At 36.4% G+C, this 16825-nt stretch overlaps 1 protein-coding gene across 1 annotated transcript in view; it reads right to left on the bottom strand.

Moving 5' to 3' along the window:
• macrod2 (mono-ADP ribosylhydrolase 2) overlaps nt 1-16825 on the bottom strand; it is a 578860-nt gene that overhangs the window by 486966 nt on the left and 75069 nt on the right. The gene's annotated exons all lie outside the window — the stretch shown is intronic.

Genomic DNA, 16825 nt, shown 5'->3' with positions numbered 1-16825 from the left:
AAATAATGATCCATTTGTTATTCCTTGATGAACAGACTTTTCCTTAGAAACCTACTTTTTAAATGACTCTTTTTTTTTTTTTACCTTTGATAAACGTAACCAAAGTGTTTTAGTCGGATATCTTTAAGAAATAGATAATACTGCTAAGAGAAATAAACAATATAAATTGAGCCATTTGACATTGTTACCTTGGTAAATAAATGTAGCTGGTTTACACCAACACAGAGAACCTCAAAGAATGCCATATGATCATGATTTACACCTGTACCCGATGTAAGGAGCAATAGGCTGACAGTTATTTAAATATTTAGTAAACCAATAACTACCGTTAGTATTAAAATGGTTGGAATTTGCCCAATGACTGCAAAAGCAGCAGTTAAGAGTAAACTGAAAAACTCAGAGGGGCTTTGGCGATATTATCAGGGATTATAACTGAAAGAATCAATAATAATGAGGGCATTTCTGACAGCAATGCTGGAGAAGAGCAAACAGGAGAACTAATAGATGGGACATTGACCTGATAGTTGACCAAGACAAAAGGTTCTCATTGGATGGCTGTCACTTTAAAGAGAGCAATTAGGTTGTGCTGGCGATTACAGAAGCTGCTGAAAAACGAGGAGGTTCATCTCTTAGCAGTCACAAAATGAGATGGGCACAGAGGAATGTCTGCTGTAATGGAATCCATTGTAAGGAAGCCTGAGAGCTTGAGCGTACAATATAATCAGAATACTCTGCTACAGATACTATCATGATGGTATCAGAAATGAGTAACAGATAGCAAAACACAAAACAAAAAAGCCAAGAATAAGATGGTCCAGAAATAATTGTTAAAGAAAGATAAAAGAGTAGGTTAATAAACCATCATCTTGCTAAAGTAGAGGATATGAAAGTCTTCCTGAGCTGAGATGGACTCTACACAACAAGGGGAATATTTGAGGAAGTGAGAACATGTCCAGCTCAGGGAAGACTGCTAACAGCCAGGAAGTGATGCACACGTCTTATCTCAGATAAAAAGAACAGAAAGTACAGATCCTACAGAAAGTCAAAAGCTAATTTATAAAAACAGCAAAGTGATGTATAGTGAAATAGACATTGATAGCAGTAAATTATTGATAAAATTGGTAGCTGTCTTTTAAACATCTCATTTAAAACCTTTGAATCCCCAGAGACTTCTTTAATATTTTACCATTTACTGAAGCAGTATTGAAAAAAAGAGATTTTTTTTCTTTGTAAACAAAAAATCATTATAGTAATAACATCAATTAGATTTTTTTTTCCTCCTAAACAGTTAGAGCACATACAGTATGACTGATGTGACTGTTAGATAATGCGCTCGGTAAATTATATATAATGATGAACTGGATTGCGGCGATTGCAATGCTAGATTCTCCTATACTTACAATCCAATATTTTTTAAATACATTATTAGTATTGTATTTGTATTGCAACAAAATGTGAGACAAAAAAAATACATTTTGTTAATACTGTGCTTAAAATACCATTTTTAGATTTACTAAGAATCCTTTTCTTTTATTTATCATGTGTTCAGAGCTGATTGAACAGGAGCAGTGCATAGTTTAAAATGCTCTCCTAATGAATAAGTTCCTTATAGTAACTCCAGCTTTCTAACAAGGATCAAGAACACATCTATCAGGTTAATTAATCACTCGGATTGTCTGCAGGTGTGAGTGTTTGCTGCTTCCCTGTTAGTCTCTGTGTCAACCCAACTCGACAAGCAGCCTGTCCATGGTGTACCACAGCTTCTGTAGGATCCAATCAACGGTTCCTCGCTATAATTAGTCTATCCGGTATTTGTAACCTAACTTATTTTTATTTTTATGAAAGCAGACAGTGTCCAAATTGCAGCGTCTTTGCTCTACTTGTATCAAAATGATGTGCCTGATGAAGCCATTTTACACACAGACTTAATTTAAGCCGATGGGCTTCGTTAGTCTCAGCACTAAACTTTCATGGTCAAACAATTATCGAGTGCTAAGAGCCAAACCGAGACCTGTACCACACACAATAAACTCCTGATATTAATTAAAGTTGATTGTTCACAGATTTCACTGAGGGATGCCTTTATAATTGACACTTGCTACAACCAGCACATTCAAAAGGTATACTATGTGTTGAAGGACACAGAAGACAAATTAAAGTCAATTAATTTGAAGTAGACTGAAAGACGAGATGGCTGTGCAGATGAGGAAAAAAAGAAAAACACAATCAGCCCTTAAGGTGCTCAGGCTCAGAAAGACGTCCAGACTATGGGGAGACCCAATGTCTGCCAATGTGAGATAAGGGCAGCAAACAGGCTATGGCGTGCTGCCTTGTAAGCGCCGCTTTAGAAAATGGAGCAGAGAAAAGACCAGGGTCAGGCCTGCAGCAGGATCAGTTTTAAGAGAGCTCTACTGCTGAAGAGGCCCTCTGATATGTGGAGAACAAGCTACTTTTGTTCTTTATTTACGTTTTTGTTGGCTAGCCTGGGATGAATTATGGAGCCAGATTTGGTTTGCAAACGGGTTGACGTGAAGGTGGGCCAAGATGTAAGTGAAACCCCTGAAGCTGTATACCCCTTCCCCTGTACAGTACTCTGTAAAAGTAGTTTTGTCCATGAAGAAAAAACCCTGCTAACTTAAAAAAACAGAATCCCTCTCCTGAGCAAGAGCTGAAAGGTAAAACAGGAGAAGGAAGAAAGTATGTAAGAGTTTTCACACAGAAAAAAAACAGCTAGACTAAAATATTAAGGGTTGATTAAGTGCATGGCAAATGGTGTTAAATATTACTCAGTATGTGGATGATTGACAAGTCATTTTTAGTGAACTGCAATACTGAACTTATGTGTTAAAAATAAACAATGATGCAATAATAAATTTGAATAAAAAAATAGAATAATCCCATTGATTAAACACTTAATTAAATTTGCAGCATCTGCTTTAATCAACTACCAATTGTTAATGAATTTACCAGAATCTGAGCCTCTGAGAAGGTTTAAAACCAGTACTATGGTTTGGGTTCATTTCAAAGTCAAGGATTATTTAAATCATTCGGGATACTTTTAAATCCAGCAGTCGGGTTTTTATAAGTTTTCAGTGGGAAAATTCATTATAAGTCACTCAAACTGCCTTGAGAGAAATTTTGTATTTCAGCGTAAGGCCAATATTAATTCGTCCATGCATTTTCTGTGAGAGGCAGGGTACACCCTGGACAGGTTGCCAGTCCAAAGCAAATACTGATTCAATACTTCCAGTATATAAAGTTTAAGCCATGTTTAAATTCTACTTACAAATTTAAGATACAAATACTGACAGAAATGTATGAAATTTTTATGATGGATCAAGTTGATAAGTAGAGGGAGATCGAGACACACAGATGAGTTGATGGATTGAAAAGGGAGACGTAGAACTAATGGACAGAGAGAACTTGAAGGTAGTGAGATGTGAGATAAAGTCTAGAAATACAAATATGTCCCTTTACCCTTCTTTTACCAACTTATCAATACCTGTAAAATACTTTAATTGATTTCCGTTATTTTCCATTTTTAAAAATCCATTCTGATAGCACATTTAACCCAAAGATGTCAAATAGTCATCAAGGGCCGGTGTCCTGTTACTTTTAGATGTTTCTCTTCTTTACCATACCATACACAAATAATCAGGTCATTAGCAGGACTTCGAGGTAATTCAGCCATTCTGCCCTCAGTGATGTGAGTTGGACTTATTATTAACATCTAACATTATGATTATTATTTTTTAGGTTCCTAAATGCTTCCTTATTAGCCAAACATTTTTTGTCAGGAATAACTTCCGCCTTAATACTCTGCCCCATTCATGAATAGCAGGTGCACCAATATTTGGTTGGGTTGCCTCAACATTGATAACAGTAAATACTGATGTTTTCAATGTTTATATCCATTCTGAGATCTAACAGTTTTTTGTAGAGCCAAACTGCCAGGCAAATTCTTCTCTAGCACATCCCAAAGACGCTCACTGTGGTGGCTAATATATATGTGCTAATCCAATCCTTTGTAACACTCTTGCTCGATTTGAGCCTAATAAATTCTGCCATTGTCATCTTGATATATGTCTTTGCCATCAGAGAAGAAGAACTTCACTGATGGGACAAGCTGGCCTCAATTTTAAGGCACTTAATGCTGTTGAACATGAACCTCAACATCTCTAGCTAACCCAGATCCTAGCACTGCCTCCAAGGGCTTGTACTGCAGGCATAATAGACACATTGCATCATGCAACTCATTTCTTACTCTGATGTGCCAATCACTTAGAATGTAGTAAATATGGACCCATCAGACCCAATGAACTCCCAATGCCTCCCCGTCCAATGTTTTTGTTTTCTAGTAAACTGAAGCCCTTTTCCCCCTCATTAACATCACTTATAAAAGGCTTTCTTAGAGCTACACAGTTATTTTGTCATAATCCCTTGAGTACTGTGTATGTGGGAGATGCCTTATTGCCACTATTGAACATAGCTGAGAGTTTAGTTTTTCTATAACATTATTCCATCAAAAAAATAAATATATATATAGATAGATAGATAGTAGACTGTATTTTATGACTGTGTTTAACGGTCCCCCTCTGTTTTTGCCACCATTTCCTGTCAGGCCACTTTCAAAATGAACACTTTTGCAAAAAAAAAAAACTCCTCTTAGACAAAGTTTAGGAGTTACAGCAAGTATTAAGAAGTCTTTCTTACTTTATGGACGCCCATAGATTAATCAACGTAAAAGAAATATCCTTTCTATCGCCACATGATTCATCTTTTCACATGGATATTCAGGAAATAAGACGCTACGTAATGCATCAGGTAGGGTTGAATAACTTGCTGTCAGCTGAAATATAATCACCCATGCAATGGTTATGCAATAAGCTCTTTCCTATTTGCTTTGTTAAATCCAGATGGTGACTTTTTATAGATAATCCATGTAAGATGTTTTATTTTTTTATTATTATTATTATTCCTATGCATATCTATACTGGTTTGTCATCTTACTCTGGGCAACTTTATCCGTAGATGAAGGTTGAAATATTCCATTCATATAAGACAGTTTTGATCTGGGCAAGACTGATGAAGTCATGAGTACAGAGACATTACAAGATCTGACTGCAACGGAACTTATCACTGCCATCTAAACCAACATTCTTCCCTATATAAAGCTCTATAACAGAGCTATGTTTATGTAAGCAAAACATGGGCACAAAAGTGCTTACTTTTACACCTTTATTCAGGTCTAACAAATCCAAGGAAGCTCTGACATTCTTTTTAAATTACCAAGACAAGAGGGGTGCAGAAGATCTCAAATGTTCATATTAGTCAAACTAGACAATCTGCAGACTCAACCCACAGCTCCTGAACCAAAACAAGCTACGAGTGCCCAATTAAGCTAGAAGATGACAAGTGTATTGTCCACAAAATTCACACCAGGCCACGGTGCTGCTGGTTCCAATTGTTTACTAGCTTTTCAAAATATTGCATATAACTACATATGCATGCAAAATATTTAACATGGCTTTTTACAGTGCCCTAAAATATCCCTGATATTTTTTACTTTGCAACCATACATTTGTAGGTATTCTATTGGAATTGTAACCTGTGAGTTTTGGGGTTAAATTTTTTGCTTTTATCATCCAAGAGGGAAGCTAGTCAGAAAGGTAGATGCCGCTTAATAAAAAAAGAAAATTATAGAAAAATATTTGTCTGAAGCATTAAAACTAAAGTGGAGTTTCACCTTCCAGTAACATGATATGCAACATACAGCCAGAGAATGAAGAATTCATTTGGATCAAAAAGCCTCCATTTCACTAAATGTCCCAGTCAAAGTCTACACATAAATCCAACTAATCTGTGATATTAATTAATGCCAAAAGCCTTTCAAATTTTAAATGCTTAAATTATTTTATTCTTTATCTTTTTACCATCTCTCTGAGTTTTTTGATTACTATTAATGTTGTTCCTTAAAGGTATTGTGGAGGATTTTCGCAAATGTTTTAAAAGACCTACCCTCTCCACTTTCGAAATCATTGCACATGTGAGAGCATGCACAATGCCATTTCTCCTCTTGCACACTCTGTTTAAAAGTTGCTGTTCTTATAGCTCATACAAGCTTTATGTGTCCAAACTGCCGCCCTAACACCTAAATCCGTCAATCACTATATAGTAGTGGATATAGTGGATTTTATAGCAGACTCAGGTAACTGACCGTTTGGACAGATGTTCACTGCTTTTTGCTCCGTTGGTCACATAACTCCTCCTCCACTGAGAGGTGCCTGCGCCATATTTGTTATTAGTCCTTGCTGTCGGGTAGCAACAGCAGGCGGCTGTGACAACAAATCCCATAATGCTTTGGGAGAAGAGCTCTCTGTGCAAACATTCTAAGATATATCTGCCTCTTCCGAGGCCTTTTTTTTCTTCTCATACACTACATAGACACTTTTTCTCTAACGACCCTTTGGCATTTTCAAAGAACCGCGGAGAGAAAGGTGAGCTTCAATGACTGTCTGAAACTAACTCACCACAGATATACGCCTGAAAGCGCGCATGGGCAGAAAAATATAGCTAACGGAACAAGTTTGTAGGACAGCCTTACGTAAACATATCACCAGAATGATTGACAATTAGGAGGACCAGTTATTCAGATGATCCACCTGGAAATTAAAGAACACTGTCTATACCTTTAAGCTCCCTCTCACATTTTTTTCTTTTCTAATCATCCTTTTTTTTTTATGTTATTACATGTTTATTTTGTTTTTTTGTCTCGTGTACTGCTCAAATAAATTACCGCTGGTGGGATTAATAAAGTGGTCTAAGTCTAAGTGAAAAGAAGATAGGAGACCATTCACAGATGTTCTCCATCCAGTCTGTTAGAACTATATTAATACAAAGAATAGAAAAGGCCAGTCTCTAGATGCACACCACACAGGCACAATGGGGATAAAAAAAAATGCATGCCACACTTGTTAGATCTTTATTTGTACAAGATTTAAAAAAAACTTTTTTTCGTTTGTCTTATATTTACATTGCAAATAACAATTGAAAGCCCGGTTTTTAAACTTTCTCCTTATTGACCTAGAAACCACCTCCTATAAACATTGTACATGTTCAAAGTAGCAAAAATTTTTTTTTTACTTTCTCTTTATGGAGTTGTTTAGATACAGAGGCAGCTGCATCTGTTTACCAAAGCTCAGAGATGGCAAAAGTACTCACTTTCCGTACTTGAGTAAAAGTACAGATACTTGTGTTAAAAATACTCTGGTAAAAGTGGAAGTACTGATTAAACTTCTTTACTCAAGTAAAAGTAACAAAGTACAGGCTTGTAAATTTACTTAAAGTATAAAAGTAAAAGTAGAAACCACTTTTTTCATGCCGTTGCCTACATTTTAAATGGATGTCTGCCAATAGGACTAGATCTCCGTTGTGTTCATTTTCAATCATCTCGTCGTCCATGCTACTATGCTAACGCCACCGCCACCAAGCTGCAATGATTTGGCGCCAATGAATACCACCGAATCTGTCGATTCATCTTGTAGTGGTGCGTCAAATGCAACGTAGATTCCCATCCAATTAGATTGAATTTGGTATTGATGACGTGAAAAATAATAACAGTAACTCCATTGAAATGATTCAAAACTAAAGTAACGAGCCAATTTTTTAAAATGTAAGGAGTAGAAAGTACAGATATTTGTGTAAAAATGTAAGGAGTAGAAGTAAAAAGTCACCATAAAAATAAGTAGTAAAGTAAAGTAAAAATATCAGAAAAATCTACTTGAGTACAGTAACGAAGTATTTGTACTTCGTTACTTCCCATCTCTGCCAAAGCTAAAGTTATGTCTGCAATAAACCCGCAAATCCAGACAAGCAAATAAAACAACTACACGTCATGCCCAGAACCAGATGTTCCCTTTTGTTTATAAGCCACCGCTTTAAATATATCTGGTTACGTCAAGTTTTTAAATTTACAAGCCAGCAAACACTCGGGGATGTTCCTCACTATAATGTTTAAAGATATCTGCCAGAGAGATGTGTAATGAAACCCAGACCCTATTTTCTGAGATTTTGCAGAAAGGTAGCTTTCTAATCTGAGGACCAACAAAAGGTAAAGCCCTGAGGATCAGGACCCACAGCAAAGCAGGAGGAAGACACTTCTGGTCACTTCTACACACTCATTAACCTTTTTCCATCAAGGAAGGCCAAGTGCTTTCTTCTTATACTCCGTTGGTTCACTTCATTACCAAGCTCCCTTTCAGAGACTAATTCCCGTTTCAAATTTGCCTTTTGTTAATTAGCAGCAGGTCTAACCTCACAAAGAGCCTCTATTGTGTTTACTTTTCAATATTGCTCTGTGTAAATGAATTAACAGAAAAACACACTGTCCAATGCGGGCACTTCAAAAATGCAATGCTCCGTAATTAAGGACAACTGCAAATATATTTGTGAGTCTTTAGTCCAAAAAAACCTTGCGTTTTGTTTTGTACTTTGTTCCAGCCGGCATACCTAATCAACTGCTGTTTTCAGGGGGATTGAAAGTAGCAAAATGACTAGACTTGTTTAGGGAGAGTTGCAATAGCCTTCTCATCCAGTAAATTAACACCAGATCGCTTTAGTATATAAACAGCAACAGCTTTAAAAGTAAAGTTAGCTCTGCAAAGCAGTTCAGAGAAAAACGGTGAATAAGAAAGATTGAAATCTCTCGGTTCAAAACCTTGGTTAATAGGGGCACCAAAACAATGCAGTGAACAGATGACCTCCCAAACTGATAGATCTGAGGGACATCTACAAGGTAAAACGATTACTACCTTATCCAGATATGGTATGCTGATATTAAGCTACCAAAGAGGACTCACTCCACCCTGTTATATAAAGTTATATCAAAGCACACTTTGACAATTACTGGTTTAACTGTGGATATACTTTTCAACCAGATAATTGCAGCTTTTTTATTTATCATATACCTTCTAATCCTTTTCATCATCCCAAATGGTGGTATTCTTTTAGTTTCTAGCCCCTAACTTTCCAAAGAAAAAGTTTGTTTACCTCATTAGGGCGCATATTTTGAAGAAAAGATGTAATTTCAATTAACTTGTTTAAAATTTCAATTATGATACAGATGATGATGAAGGTTCATTTCTTGTGATCATTTTCCTTTCATACCATTACATAATTTCCTAATATTTCTCTGTCAGCTTTAGTATCTGAGCCAATAAAAAAAAATACACATGATATAGAGATTATGGGTTAGAGTCTGTTTCATTGACATTCAGAGCTTGAATGCATGTCAGTAAAAATGATTCTTCTGTAACATCCTACCAACTACTGCAGCCAACCAGACACTTTGTGATTTAGTACTGAACACTGCTAATATGATAGTTGTTATTCAATCTATTACACCTTTTTGCACTTGTGAAAAACTGTCATTGGGCAAACAGAACAAGTTTTCATTTATTGAACACTATGGTGGAAAACTGAAAGACAATACAAGAGCAATGAACAACAACTATAAAGCCAACTAAAATGTGCTAAAAAAATGGAAGTTGGGAAAGTTCTGGTCCAAACTTTGCTAAAGTCCACAACTCTACTTTCATTTTAACCATTACAGTGATGGAAAACTTTTAAACATTTCAAACAATGAATCCAGCAACTACACAAACTCTAATTATCTATTTGGAAAATCAGTAATGCTAATCTCAGGATGCACTGTGGTGCAATTTGTGGCACTGTTACCTTGCAGCAAGAAGGTCTTGGGTTCAATTCCCAGTCTGAAGTCTTTCTGCATGAAGCTTGCATATTTTCCCCATGCATGTGTACATGTTGTGGATTCCTCCCACATTACAAAGACCTCTCATTTAGATCAATTGAAGTCTGTAAATCACCCATAGATCTGTGTGGTTGTGCGTCTCTGTTTCCCTGTGATGGACTGGTGACCTGTTAAGGATTTACCCTGCCTTTCACCTAAAGACTGGTGGAGATAGGCACCAGCCCTCACTTGACACTGATGAACAAGTGGTGAGTTAGACAGACCTGGCAACTGGTGCTTATTGCTAATTAAAGACATCAGAAACAAATAAGAAATTATTAATCGTAACTTCTTCATTGCACTTCCCTGCAATAGTTAATAATTATTTGAGTAAAAATGTTTACCTTTCCTAATCCATCAAAAATCTAACATCCCCTCAACTATATTTAGTGAAAATACCAGCAGAAAAGCTAAAGAACTTATATCGCTAAAGGTGGAATTTATGCAGCTTGTTGTTGTTGTTTTTCCTCAGTTTGTTTATTCAAATCTTCTCCGATTAAAAAAAAAAATAGTTGACAGCACCTTTTTTTTTTTTTTTTTAAATGGCCATTCTGCTCTAAAGCCTGCTATGCCCTTACTCCCTCACTATCATTTGGTTTCAGATTAAGCAGCAACAATAAAACTGAAGAGTTATACAGAGGGAAGAACAGCTATATTCCTGGAAGGACATTTTGTTTAAAACAAACTTTCTGGAATTGCAAAATAAGAGAACAAGTATCTAAATGACAAAATCTGGGATTCCAATACTTGGTACAAAGGAAACATGTTGCAGAGTTGTTGACTGTAGCCACACATGCAGAAAGTGCAGATTTAGGAGGATTACCCTTGACTTTAGTTGAATAGACTTTTCCACATCAAGTATTTCACCTCCTCCCATCTCTAGTCACCAGTGTAATTAAACACGTTAATTAAAGTGCAATGTCATTAATTCTCTAAAGTTTTGGCATAAATTCACAGGCATGAGGTACAGCTGATTAATTTCATTTCTAATTTGAAGGCAAGAGTAGATACCTGCTTTCCTCACAGTCATCTGTGACATGATGACACTAATATCTAGTATCCACTGACATCTAATCGTGCACTAGGGATATATACATTACCCTGCCAAACACTGTGGTAGACATGTCATTTGATTTAAAAGCCTAAATGAGCTGGTGTCATTTTGATGAGGGGTAGGGGATTGGACTATGAGCTTTTTCCTAATCGGCACTGACAGAACTCTGGAAGAGCAGTCGGTGTTACAACACGTGGACAGGACTGCTAAGGAGGTAATATGGAAAACATTCAGAGATACACAGTATTTACTGGTGCATTTATTATCAATGCAGAAAATAATGTGATTAGAGAAAATTAGGATGAATTTGTTTACACATGTGCTCAAAAGAAAGTGAGATAGATTTAAAGACTGCATAAAGTAAGCTGAGACCCAGACAAACATTTCCCAATTACCACCAATTCAGGGTTTTCATTAAGTACTTCCACATAAGAGTCTGACTGGCTGCTCTTTGTCTCCACAGCAGTCTAGAGCTAATCAAATTCACAAGCCGTCTCACAAGCCATCTCAGCCTCCCATTATCATTAATCTGGATGGCCATCTCATCGGCACCGTGGTTAACGAACAATGTTAGGGCTAGAAATTCAATTTTCTTCAGTTAGCAACTGAATTGGTGATCAATTGTAGCATTTCAGAGATGAAGGATTGTCAAAGCGCGCTCCTCCAATGTTCCATTATGGAAACGCTCAGATGAGCTCCTGAATCCCATTAATAAAGCGTCAGTACAGGAGCAGCAGTGGATATCACACTGGCAAACACTGAATACAGCTGCTTTTATTCATTTATTGTATTTTCATTTTATTTCTTCTTTTTTAAATTCTTTAATTCTTTTTTTGCTGTTGGACAACGGAGGGAATTACAAACCAAAACTACTATAACAAGATGAAATGCAGCAATTTAGATTGCCTGCAGACACCGGGCGCCACACAAGGATTTCTACACCACAAACATTAATTAGAAAAATATTATGAGAGGAACAAGTGATAAAAGAAAATGAAATCTCAAGTGAAAGAACTGAAGATGGAACAAGGTTTCTATTGTGGAGAAGGTGTTTTTAATTTGTGGTGCTGTGGTGGGGGAGACACAAAGAAAACCACATTAGTAGGGCACCAACATTCAAGCTAAAACTGAGAAAGGAAAATTATGCCTCAAAAGTTGAGGAAAGTCTTTAGTTATATCTTGCTTTGGAAAAATAGAATTAAACTGTGTCTGTTTCCTCTTATTTTCACTCAATTATCTACAACAATAACAACAGAGAAACAGATGCACACAAGAGATAAGACTGCAAAGAGGAAATCATTTAAAAAAAATTATAGGTGTTGCAATCACTTGAAGCACGAGTACTGAAGCAGAGACAAGTCACAACCATGTAGGAGAACGGATGCAGAGGATTACCAACGAAGCAGTGCCGTAGTGGAAGGAAAGGGCTTAATTATTGATTGCAAACAAACTGTTTAAAAGTGAGGAGAGCATTTTTATTGGGAATCTGTCAATAAAACAATTATTAGTTGGGAAGTGTAGAAATCTGGCTTACATGACACAAGTGGAAAGAAGAGCCACATGGATTCCCTACAGATTTTCTGAAAGCCTTTGAGAAATGAGGACACAAGAAAAGTGGAAAATAATTTTCTTTGGTCAGAAAAACTCAAAATTGAAACTCTCAGGTCTGTATAAAACCCCTTTCATGATAGCTACCAAACACTACACATCACCCCAACATAGCATCCTAGCTGTAAAATGTTGGGCTGGCAGTATCATGCTGTGGGCTAATTTTCTTCTAAATGGACAGCGAAATTGTTTGAATTAGATACGAAGAAAAAAAAAAAAGACATATTTGATTAAAACTTATTCAGTTTTACATTAAAACATACTTTACGTTTGCCTATCAGATAGACCAAATAAAATAAATCCAAATAGTTCTCTGAAATATGCTTAAAAAAATGATTTCAAAACTCTAAAAGCATACTTTTGCACTGTTAATTTGTCAATGTACCTTAATTTCATGTTATGAGATATGTTGCAAGGTGTTAAGTAAGAAAGCTAGAAAGTTATCTTTCTACGTTACTATATATATATATATATATATTTTTTTTTTTTTTTTGAGGGGGAAAAAGAAAAATGTGTTAAAAAAAGGGAAACTATTAGGAGTGTATAGGAAAAAAAGTTTGCTGTGCCCTTCTTTTCCTTACCACTAGTGATACAGAGCATCTTAAAGCGAAAAATTATTTACAAGACTGATAAGTAATACTATTTCAACACTTTTTATTGTAAGCAATGGTTTGATGTACTTTTAATTTCTCTGCAGATTATAGTTTGTTATTGACAGGTCAACAGGTCACATTAAAAGCAGCTTTGAACCCAGACAGTTAAACTAAAGAGCAAAACTTTTTAAATGAGGCAGTGATAAATCTCTTTGAAGTTGCTCTGTGAGTAGTTAAAAGAACCACCAAAAAATTATTCGTATCATTGGACAGAATTTGAGCACAGTTTACTAACCGCATGGGAAACTAATGATAAATCCCAAGGAGCCATGTATCAGTATAGCTCAATTTTTTTTTTTTTTTTTTTATTCAAACATGCGTTTAGTGAAGGCAAATCCTTGCATTATGAATCAGACTGTCTAAAAGACTGGTGTCCCTGTACTAGCCTGTGACCACAACCTCAATGCCCCCCGGTCCTTCATTCTATACAACCCCTTATCTGTTCACAAGAGAAGGGCAATATGAAAGCCTCCATTTGTTGGCCTATGAGCAATGAACCGCTCCATCTGTGTCCGTACTAGAGTTGTCCATCATTCTCCCGAATATTCAAGATTTTTAGCGGTCGTATCTTGGTAACAGCACAAGGCAATTATAGCTTATTAATGTTTTCACAGTAGATATGATTGGGAACAGTATGTTCAAAAAGCAGAGGGTACACTCACTCACAATGGAAGTTTGCATGACGCATGTTTTTTTTTCATTTTTCTAAAGTTTTAATCTAGACGAAGAAAAACAACAATGGTTCAGAGAGACAAATGTTGGCACCACCTGGGTATGCATCTGAGTCAATGCATACCAGTCATTGTACAGCACAGTGACCATCTCATCCAGTTCCACCCATTTCCCCAGCTTTTGTTTCAGTCAAGATTGTTGCTAATAAATATAAAACGGAACGCCTAAATGCGAAAAACAGATGTGCCTGTGTGCGAAATAGCCGCTTCATTTTTTTCCCATAGGTCAAGGCACCCTTGTAGGAAACAAAGGCTTTAGAAGAACCGCCACATATGGCTTAATGATCAGCAACGAGGACAGATCTTTAATCTTTAACATAAAAAAAAAAATTTTTTGCTTTTCAGTTAATAAGCAAAAATATTTGAAAATATATATATATTTCAAGATGAAAAACAATGGCTTTTAATGTGTTTTCAAGCCTTTCTACACCGTGAGTTTTTAGGAAGGACAAACAATCTAAAAACGGGTAATTCCAGAGTAAATGATTTATAACTTAATAAGGGAGTCTTCTTTTTTATTCAGTAAAACTTTCAACTTACAATATAATTTGCGTACTATAATAAATAAAAATAAATTATCTTCAAAATATAATATTCAACATTTTTTTTTTAAATAACCAAAATTCAATATTGTGTAACTAAGACCTAAATCCAGTCTTTTAAGCTTAAACACTTTTTGACCTGCTGAGCTCTTTTCTAGTGGTTAAAATAGTTGAACATAAGATTTTTCCAAGACAAAATGGCTATAAGTACAAAAGTTGAGTTTAGAAAACTTGCAAATATCAAAATTTTCTCAAGCGAAAAACATTAGTACTTGGGCGAACTCTTAATTTTAAACTCTTAGCAATGGTAAGTATGATTGATGTATTTCAACGTTTGAAAAAAAAAAATATCTGAATAATTGTCTAACAAAGGCAGTGCAGCCCATCTTATGGCATGTCTTTTCAGCTTTCTCAGTAATATTTCATGGCCAAACGTATCAAATGCTTTTAAGCCAGGAAAAGGCCTAAAGCTATTCATAGCAGGCATCTTTCTGTGCTAAATCTGTACTTTTGTTCACAAAGTGTCTTTTATTCATTTTAGACTGCTATCAAATTTTCTAAAGTCATGAAAGTGTTTTCTTCTCCTCCTTTACATATGTATGTATTACAATATTTGCCTTAGAATGTACCCGTTTGAAGAAGGGTTGTATATCATTACATGATACATTTATTGCCTTAAATGAAGGTAAATTCGAGATTTCTTTCACAGTTTTCATCTGCATCAGTATACTCTATATCTAAAGTATAACTTATTCCTGAAAGACTCACATTTACATTGCATATAAAGGATAACTTTATCTGACTGAATGCAGAATCTGAATGAAAGAGATGAAGAGGAGAAGAGGAAAGCTAATGGCAGTGGGATACAAGGGGGATGCAGAAACTACACAGGACAGCGGCGTCCTCTCTCCTGCTATGATGGACATAAACCGAGACCCCCTTCGAGGACACTGAACTGATCCTGATTATCCCAGTGGGTTTAATCCCCGGAGACCAACACTGCCTGGCTGTTTCCCCCCCAAAAGACTCACTTCAGTGGGCAGAGAATCCTAGACACTGTGCCCCTAAACTGTGAAAACTCTCTTCACAATGGGGACTGAGTAAAGAAAAAGACCCCAAATCCACCCTTTTCCCTCATCCCCCAACACTCCCCATCGTCACAGTTGGGAAAGCAAAGGAGTAAAGCCTCATCCCAGGAATCCTGCTCAATATCCTGGGATTAGCTGCAGACCCTCTCAGTGCCCCTTCTCTCCCTCCTGCTAAGGCTAATTCAGGCTGTACTCATCGAACCAAAGCCAAAATAAAGGTCCCACCAGAGGGAAACAAACCTATATATATATATATATATATATATATATATATAGGAGACTCAGAGTGTGCTAAATGCAAAACACTTAGCTGAACATGCACATATCTAAAAAAAAATAACAGTCTAACTTGTGTTGTGCAGATTTATTAGTAATTAATTGACAATTCCCTTTCCTTTAAGGTGTGCACCACCAGATAAATTATTTCGGTGTATCATTTGGATTTTTAGTAAGCCAAACACAAGAAAAATAATACAGGTGCAATTTTTTCAGAGTTGTTTGAGCTAAAGGAATTTCTTGAGGGGAAACATGCAATTGGGAGCTCAACAGAGGCTTTGAAGAGTTCTCTAAAGCATCTGTGGAAGCCATGGGATGTCGGTCCAGCTGTAAATATACAAGTAGGCCTGGAAACTGCCACCCATGCAGCAGACAATTGTGTGTTTGTGGTCTGTGAGACTCCTGTTGCTGCCATATTTATATCCTGTCTCTTACCCCTCTTTTTCACTCCTGCATACAAAGATACATTCAAGCTGTGAGGTCTTAGTTTAAAGTCCGCTGTCACCATTCAAGCTCATCCAAAAGTTTCTCGGAATCAACAAAGTTCTGAAGTAGACAACAAATAGTACACTATTAAATACACATCCCCAATTGCTGTGAACAACTAGGTATATATCAATCTTTAGTTTGAAGATATTGTTTCAGTGTTTGAGTTTTGTAGGAAGGCACAGTGGCTTGGTAAAAGTATTACAAATTCCTCAAACTTAGAATCTGTTTTTTTGTTTCACATTTCTAATGTACACTCACCGGCCACTTTATTAGGTACACCTGTCCAACTGCTCGTTAACACTTAATTTCTAAGCAGCCAATCACATGGCGGCAACTCAGTGCATTTAGGCATGTAGACATGGTCAAGACAATCTCCTGCAGTTCAAAGCGAGCATCAGTATGGGGAAGGAAGGTGATTTGAGTGACTTTGAACGTGGCATGATTGTTGGTGCCAGAAGGGCTGGTCTGAGTATTGCAGAAACTGCTGATCTACTGGGATTTTCACGCACAACCATCTCTAGGGTTTACAGAGAATGGTCCGAAAAAGAAAAAACATCCAGTGAGCGGCAGTTCTGT

The sequence above is a fragment of the Cyprinodon tularosa genome, unplaced genomic scaffold, assembly GCF_016077235.1.
Source record: "Cyprinodon tularosa strain WSP-4 unplaced genomic scaffold, ASM1607723v1 ctg116, whole genome shotgun sequence".
NCBI classification, from domain to species: domain Eukaryota; kingdom Metazoa; phylum Chordata; class Actinopteri; order Cyprinodontiformes; family Cyprinodontidae; genus Cyprinodon; species Cyprinodon tularosa.
Note: the sequence above shows the minus strand (reverse complement) of the source record. Positions and strands in the feature narration are given on the sequence as shown.